We start from the raw sequence: 7,291 nt of genomic DNA on the forward strand, positions 1-7,291 counted from the left end.
TACAGAATTGTATACAGACCTGTGGAGAGACACTTACATACGCTGGGCGTGCATCTGACAGTTTCCGTCCTAACCTCAGGGGCCAATTATCAGCAAATGCCAGGAACTTCAGTCTGAGAATTTCTGTATCCCAGAGGATGCTGGGCTCTCCAAGGGCTGCATCCTAAAGCAATCAATGAAAGGCAGAAGAACTTCAATAATATGCAAAATAATCTGCATAGTCAATCTTAATTAAAAATACATGATGTTATTTTTTACCTGTTCTCAATATATGGATATATGGGGTGATGTAAATATGAATATAAAACTGGGGACTATTTGATTGACACTGATAATTTACTCACCCTGAATGTATTACATCTTTCTCTGTTTTATATAAGACTGTACCGCAATTGCTTTAGTGCTTTGAAGAGTTTCTTTGGTCTGGGATGCAGGCTTCAGAACCTATTGGTATCTGATGACGTGAGTTGTTTAATTCCACTTTTCTTTTAGGTGGGTTTTTGAGTGGTGATTAATGGCTCTGTAGATGGAGATCTTAAAATATTTGAAAGATGTGATGCAGTAAATAGAGAAAAAGGATTTCCGCTGGTGAAGGAATAATCTTAAAATGATACTATTTTTAGGTAAGGATATAAAGGGATATGGAGCAAAGGTAGGTTAATGGTAATCAGCTATGATCTAATGGAATGGCAGTACAGGCTCGAGGGGCTGAATGGCTACCTACTGTTACTAATTATGGCTGCAGAAATAAGTCACAAAGGTTATAATATCAGTTTGACTTGCAGTGTGATCATCTGCAGTTCTGTTATCAGTGTTCGCAATGATCTGCAAGAAGTTTTTGTGGGTAATGGTGGATGCAGGAAATCTGCCTCGGGTGCAGTCGGATCGCCCTGATCTCCCTCTTTGGCCAGTTCTATCATTTTGAAAGAGAGAGGACCACGGAATGTGACTGGCCTTTAATGCCCATTATAAATTAACGTCCTGGCCGCACTGTGTGCGACTGAGTTGGGCGGTGATACAATCACTGAGGGATGGTTAAGCGTTCAGTTGAAGGCTCTGCATGTTCTGGGATGGAATATCGCGCACTACTCTTGCCAAAATTGTGAAACATGATTTGATGAAAGGCTCCCTCTCACTCTCAGCCTGACAGACATAACATTTTCTGCAATGGCAGCCTATGACATGGAAAGATACAACATCACCTCCAATAACAAGTACGAGGGGCTCGTGGACTTCTTTGTCACTAAGATTGAGACCATCCATTCAAATGCCTCTTCTGTATCCTCCCTTTCTCCTTGCCCACCAAGTCATAATTCCTCCCATGCTCAACACTAGCTCTGAACCTGCTTCATTCTCCAGCTTCTCGCGTATCTCCCCTAATGTCCTCTGAGTTCATCTTGTTCATGAAACCCACTTTTACCTCATTCCCACTAAACTGCTGACCACCCAACTTCCCTTCCTGGACACCATGCTAGCTGACATTGTACCCTCTCCTCAGGTACTGACCACCTCCCTTTCAAAACCACCACCATCATCAGCTCCTCAAATAACCAACCCTTGACCCTTTTCTCCTTTCCAGCTACTACCCCATCTCTATCCTTCCTCTAACATTCCTCTTGATGCACACCCAGTGGAAAGTTTATCCAAGGTTCATGTTTCAAGGATTGCATTCAATGGCTTACACCCGTGAGCAGTAAGTGAGATATCACAAATGTCACCACAGTCAATGGCTCACCCACACATCACACAGAGATGAGATATGAAGGTCGCCATCGCAACCTGTTACAGGCATTTACACTTGGTACACAACATGGCCTCATGGTCCAACCAAAGGTTCAGAGATTGCCTAGGACTCAACCTAGTAGACATAGAATGACATAATTTTACAGCACACGGACAGGCCATTCGGCCGATTTCATCTATAAAATCATAGGCTTGGCATACATGGGATCAGCTGACAGTATCCATCCTAACCTCAGGGGCCAATTACCAGCAGATTCCAGGAGCTTCCGTCTGAGTGAGGATTTCTGTATCCCGGCGGACGCTGGGCTCTCCAAGGACTGCGTCCTAAAGCAATCAATGAAAGGCAGAAGAACTTTAATAAAATGCAAAATAACAACAGAAAATGCTGGAAAAACTCAGCAGGCCAGGCAACATCCATGGAGAGAAATTAGAGTCGACGTTTCGGGTGAACCCTTTTTCAAAACTGGAAAGGAAATGAAATAGATCGAAGGCAGGGCTGCGATAGAACAAAAGAAGTAAAGAGACATTAAGAGGTATTCAAAACCAGACGAGATGGTAATAGGACAGTGGAGACAAAAGACGGCTCAGATTAGGTGTGAAGTGTACTGGCAGGATGAGAGACAGCTGCCATGTGGGAGAGAGGGAAAAAAGGAGGGGGGGGGGCGGGAGGGAAAACCCAAAACAAATGGGTGGAAAAAAAATATATAAGTAAAAATGTAATAGGGGCCGAGGTTATGATCTGAAATTGTTGAACTCGATATTGAGTCCGAAAGGCTGCAAAGTGCCTAATCGGAAGATGAGGTGCTGCTCCTCGAGTTTACGTTGAGCTTCCGTGGAACAATGCAAGAGGCCAAGGACGGTGAGGTCCGAGTGGGAATGGAGCGGTGAATTAAAATGACAGGCGACCGGAAGCTCGGGGTCACCCTTACGGACTGAATGGCGGTGTTCCGCAAAGCGGTCACCCAATCTGCGTTTGGTCTCCCCAATGTAGAGGAGACCACATCGTGAGCAGCGATTACAGTATACTAAATTGCAAGAAGTACAAGTAAATCGCTGTTTCACCTGGAAGGGGTGTTTGGACAGTGGGAAGGGGGGAGGTATGGGGACAGGTGTTACATCTCCTGTGCTTGCACGGGAAGGTGCCAGGCGAAGGGGAAGGGCTGTTGGGGGTGATAGAGGAGTGGACTAGGGTGTCTCGGAGGGAGCGGTCCCTACAGAATGCTGAAAGGGGAGGGGAGGGGAAGATGCAAACTAATCTGCATAGTCAGTTCCTGTAAGGCTTTGAATAAAAATACAAGACATTATTTTTCACCTGTTCTCAATGTATAGATATGATGTGATGTAAATCTGAATATAAAACTGGGAACTAGTTGATTGACACTGATAATCTACTCACCTTGAACATAATGTGCTACCTCTTTCTCTGTTTTATATAAGACTGTTCACCTATTACTATAATAATGCCTGGATGAGTCTCAGTGGTTTGGGATGCAGGCTTCAAACCTGTAGCTGTTTAGCGACAGGGTGGTTCAATTCCACTTTTCAGGCAGAGTTGAGTGTTGATTAATGTTTCTCTGGGGAGAGATGTTTAAAATCATTGAAGGATTGAACAGGGTTGATAAAGAGTAAATGATTTCTGCTGTATGTATAGTGGTGGAATCCAGAATACTGGGCAGTAATTTGATGCAGGAGTGATACCAGGAAGCACTCTTTTCACATACAAAGCATAATGGAAATCTGGAACTCTTCCCCTACCTGCAACACCCCTCCAACTCCCAAAAGACTGTGGATGCTGGGCCATTTGGATCTTTGAAGACTGCAATCAATAGATTTTTAATAGGCAAGGGTATAAAGGGATATGGAGCAAAGGTGGGTTAGTGGAGTTGAGGTACATATTAGCTATGATCTAATGGAATGGCAGTACAAGCTCGAGGGGCTGAATGGCCACCTACTGTTACTAATTATGGCTGCAGAAATAAGGTTATAATATCGGTTTGACTTGCAGTGTGATCATCTGCAGTTCTGTTATCAGTGTTCGCAATGATCTGCAAGAAGTTTTTGTGGGTAATGGTGGATGCGGGCAATCTGCCTCGGGTGGCAGTCGGATCTCCCCGATCTCCCTCTTTGGCCAGTTCTATCATTCTGAAAGAGAGAGGACCACGGAATGTGGCTGGCCTTTAATGCCCATTATAAACCAATGTCCTGACTGCACTGTGTGTGACTGAATAGGACAGTGATACAATCACTGAGGAACGGTTAAGCATTCAGTTGAAGGCTCTGCATGTTCTGGGATGGAATATCACGCACAACTCTTGCCAAAATTGTGAAACATGATTTGATGAAAGGCTCCCTCTCACTCTCAGTCTGAGGGACATAATGGCCCAGAAATTCAGGTCGGGGGCTTCCCGCAGGTGCAAGCCCCCGACCTGCACTTACCTAACGCGCCGGCCGTTGTGCTGTGGGCTTCCGTGGAATTCCGATCCTGGGCCTGCTCCAACTGCCGGCGCGCAGTGCTTGCGTATCCCAGGGGCGCAGTTAGTTCGTCCAAAGATGTGCGGGTTAGGTTGATTGGCTATGATAAATTGACCCTTAGTGTTAGGGGGATTAAATGCATGGGGTTACAGGGATAGGGTGGGATATGTGTTGGTGTAGGGGTTACGGGGATCGGATGGGATATGTGTCGGTGCAGGCTCGATGGGCCGAAATGGCCTCTATCTGCACTGTGGGGTTTCTGTGATTCTGTGATGCGTCCCCTGGGATCATGTGGGCCATGGAGAGCCAATCGGAGCAGGGAAATGCGCATTCATAAGTTTGACAGGAAGAGCTGTCAAAACTTATAAATACTACGGGCCCCAAAACATCACTAAATCTTCAAATAAATTTTTAAAAATCACATTTTTTAAATAAACTATAAATTACATGAAATAACTATTTTAAACAACAATTTAAATTTTTGAAAAATATAATTTTATTTTCTAACGGGGCTAAAAATAAACTTACCTTTCTTTAAAGTATTTAAAAATAATAAACCTGTGGAAAAAATGTTTTAATTTTAATTAATTCACCACTTACCTTGTAAAAAGCAGGCCTTACGACTGCTTTTTAAATGTGTAACTTCTGGAGACTTACCCTCCTGGGAAAACCTGCAAAGAAAACGTAAGTTCGATGCGTACGCGCAGCCTCCGGCGCACGCATTCCACCTCTGAACCCCTTCTTTCAGGGGAACGGAAGTGCCGGTTTCCCGCGCATGCACAGTGCATGCAGGAAACCGGCACTTCCATTGGGCCTATGGGCGAGTACCCCGTGCATACTCACCCGTGGGGACCCGAATTTCTGGGCCAATATTTTCTGCAATGGCAGACTATGACATGGAAAGATACATCATCACCTCCAATAATAAGTGCGAGGGGCTCGTGGACTTCTTTGTCACGAAGATTGAGACCATCCATTCAAATGCCTCTGCTGTATCCTCCCTTTCTCCTATGTCCACCAAGTCATAATTTCTCCCATGCTCTGCGCTAGCTCTGAACCTGCTTAATTCTCTAGATTCTCCCATATCTTCCCTCATGCCCTCTCTGAGTTCATCTTGTCCATGAAACCCACCTTGACCTCATTCCCACTAAACTGCTGACCACCCAACCTCCCTTCCTGGACACCATGCTAGCTGACATTGTACCCTCTCCTCAGGTACTGACCACCTCCCTTTCAAAACCACCACCATCATCAGCTCCTCAAATAACCAACCCTTGACCCTTTTCTCCTTTCCAGCTACTGCCCCATCTCTACCCTTCCTCTAACATTCCTCTTGATGCACACCCAGTGGAAAGTTTTTCCAAGGTTCACGTTTCAAGGATTGCATTCAATAGCTTTCACCCGTGAGCAGCAAGTGAGATATCGCAAATATCACCACAGTCGGTGCTTCATCCACACATCACACAGAGATGAGATATGAAGGTTGCCATCGCAACCTGTTCCAAGCATTTACACTTGGTGCACAACATGGCCTCATGATTTCCATCAAAGTTTCAGGGATAACTTATGACTCAACCTGGTAGACATAGAGTGACACATAATTTTACAGCACACAAACAGGCCTTTTGTCCGATTCGGTCCATAGCATCATATGCTTCGCCTACATAGGATCATCCGACAGTATCCGTCCTAACCTCAGGGGCCAATTATCAGCAGATTCCAGGAACTTCAGTCCGAGTGAGGATTTCTGTATCCCGGAGGTAACTGGGCTCTCCAAGGACTGCGTCCTAAAGCAATCAATGAAAGGCAGAAGAACTTTAATAAAATGCAAATGAATCTACATAGTCAATCCCATAAGGCTTTGAATAAAAATATAAGACGTTGGCCTAGAAATTCACTATGGCCCCGCCAGCTGGCTAGCGCCCAAAAGTTAGCGCTGGGCGGGAAGCCTATAGCGATCGTCATATATTCATTGTTAGCGCCCCAATTCGGAACCGGGCGCTATACCAGGGTGTGCCCGCCTCCGCTTGGGGCGCTGACACTGAATATCAGCACTCTTGGCGCCGCTGCGCCAGCCGCTGCGGAGCGGCAGGCTGCGGTACTGCAGGCCTCCTCCTTCTCTTAAGGGGGAGCTGCCTGCAACGGGGAGATCGCCGCTGGATAGTGCCGGCAAATGAGCCCGGCACCGCGGAGAAGTGCTGGGCTCGCGGAAAGCAGCCGGCAATGCCGCGGGGGGGGGGGGGGGGGGGGAGAGTGGAGGAGGCCGGGGAAGGAGGTGCGGGCAGGCGGCTGCCGAAAAAGCGGCCGGCCGCACCTTCTGCTTTAAAGCGCCCCACTAAGGCAGCAGGACGGCCCCGTTTTCTGGTCGCTGTTTGCGGCCGCTTCGGAGGAGGCGGCCGCAACTAAATATGGGGATCGGGCTGGTTTCGGGGCGGAACCGGGGCACTGCGCACACCGATGACGTCATCGGTGCTGGCGCAGCACTAACGGCTACCGCCGCCAATACCGCTGCACTGAATATCTGCGCAAACTCATTTCTGGCGCAAAATCACTCTTTAGGCGTTAACTGGGCGCAAAGCTGGCAGCGCCTTAATGAATTTCTAGGCCGTTATTTTTCACCTGTTCTCAATGTATGGATATGGTGTGATGCAAATCTGAATATAAAACTGTGAACTAGTTGATTGCCACTGATAATCTACTCACCCTGAATATAATGTGTTACATCTTCCTCTGTTTTATATAAGACTGTTCACCTGTTGTCCTAGGGCCTGGATGAGTTTCAGTGGTCTGGGATGCAGGCTTCAAACCTGTAGCTGTTTAACAACAGAATGGTTCAATCACACCTTCCAGGCAGAGTGTGAGTGGTGGTTAATGGATTTATATGGGGAGGTGGTTGAAATAGTTGATGGACTCACTAGGATAGATAAAAAGAAACAGTTTCCTTTTGTGTAATAATCCTGAACATTGGGGCAGACTTTAAAATTGAACCCAGGCCATTGAGTAATGAAGTCAGGAAGCACCTTTTCACACACAAAGGATTGTGGAAATCTGGAATTCACCCCCTCCACCCCCCAAA

At 46.4% G+C, this 7,291-nt stretch overlaps 2 non-coding genes across 2 annotated transcripts; both read left to right on the plus strand.

Moving 5' to 3' along the window:
• Window positions 1-3,205: 3,205 nt before the first annotated feature.
• trnastop-uca (transfer RNA opal suppressor (anticodon UCA)) lies at window positions 3,206-3,292 on the plus strand. Its single transcript has one exon. It is a non-coding gene; the product is annotated as a tRNA-Sec (tRNA).
• Window positions 3,293-6,981: 3,689 nt separating this feature from the next.
• Window positions 6,982-7,068, plus strand: trnastop-uca (transfer RNA opal suppressor (anticodon UCA)). Its single transcript has one exon. It is a non-coding gene; the product is annotated as a tRNA-Sec (tRNA).
• The last annotated feature ends 223 nt before the right edge of the window (window positions 7,069-7,291 follow it).

The sequence above is a fragment of the Somniosus microcephalus genome, chromosome 28 (assembly GCF_052327205.1).
Source record: "Somniosus microcephalus isolate GS21.2 chromosome 28, FLI_Smic_1.0, whole genome shotgun sequence".
NCBI lineage: Eukaryota > Metazoa > Chordata > Chondrichthyes > Squaliformes > Somniosidae > Somniosus > Somniosus microcephalus.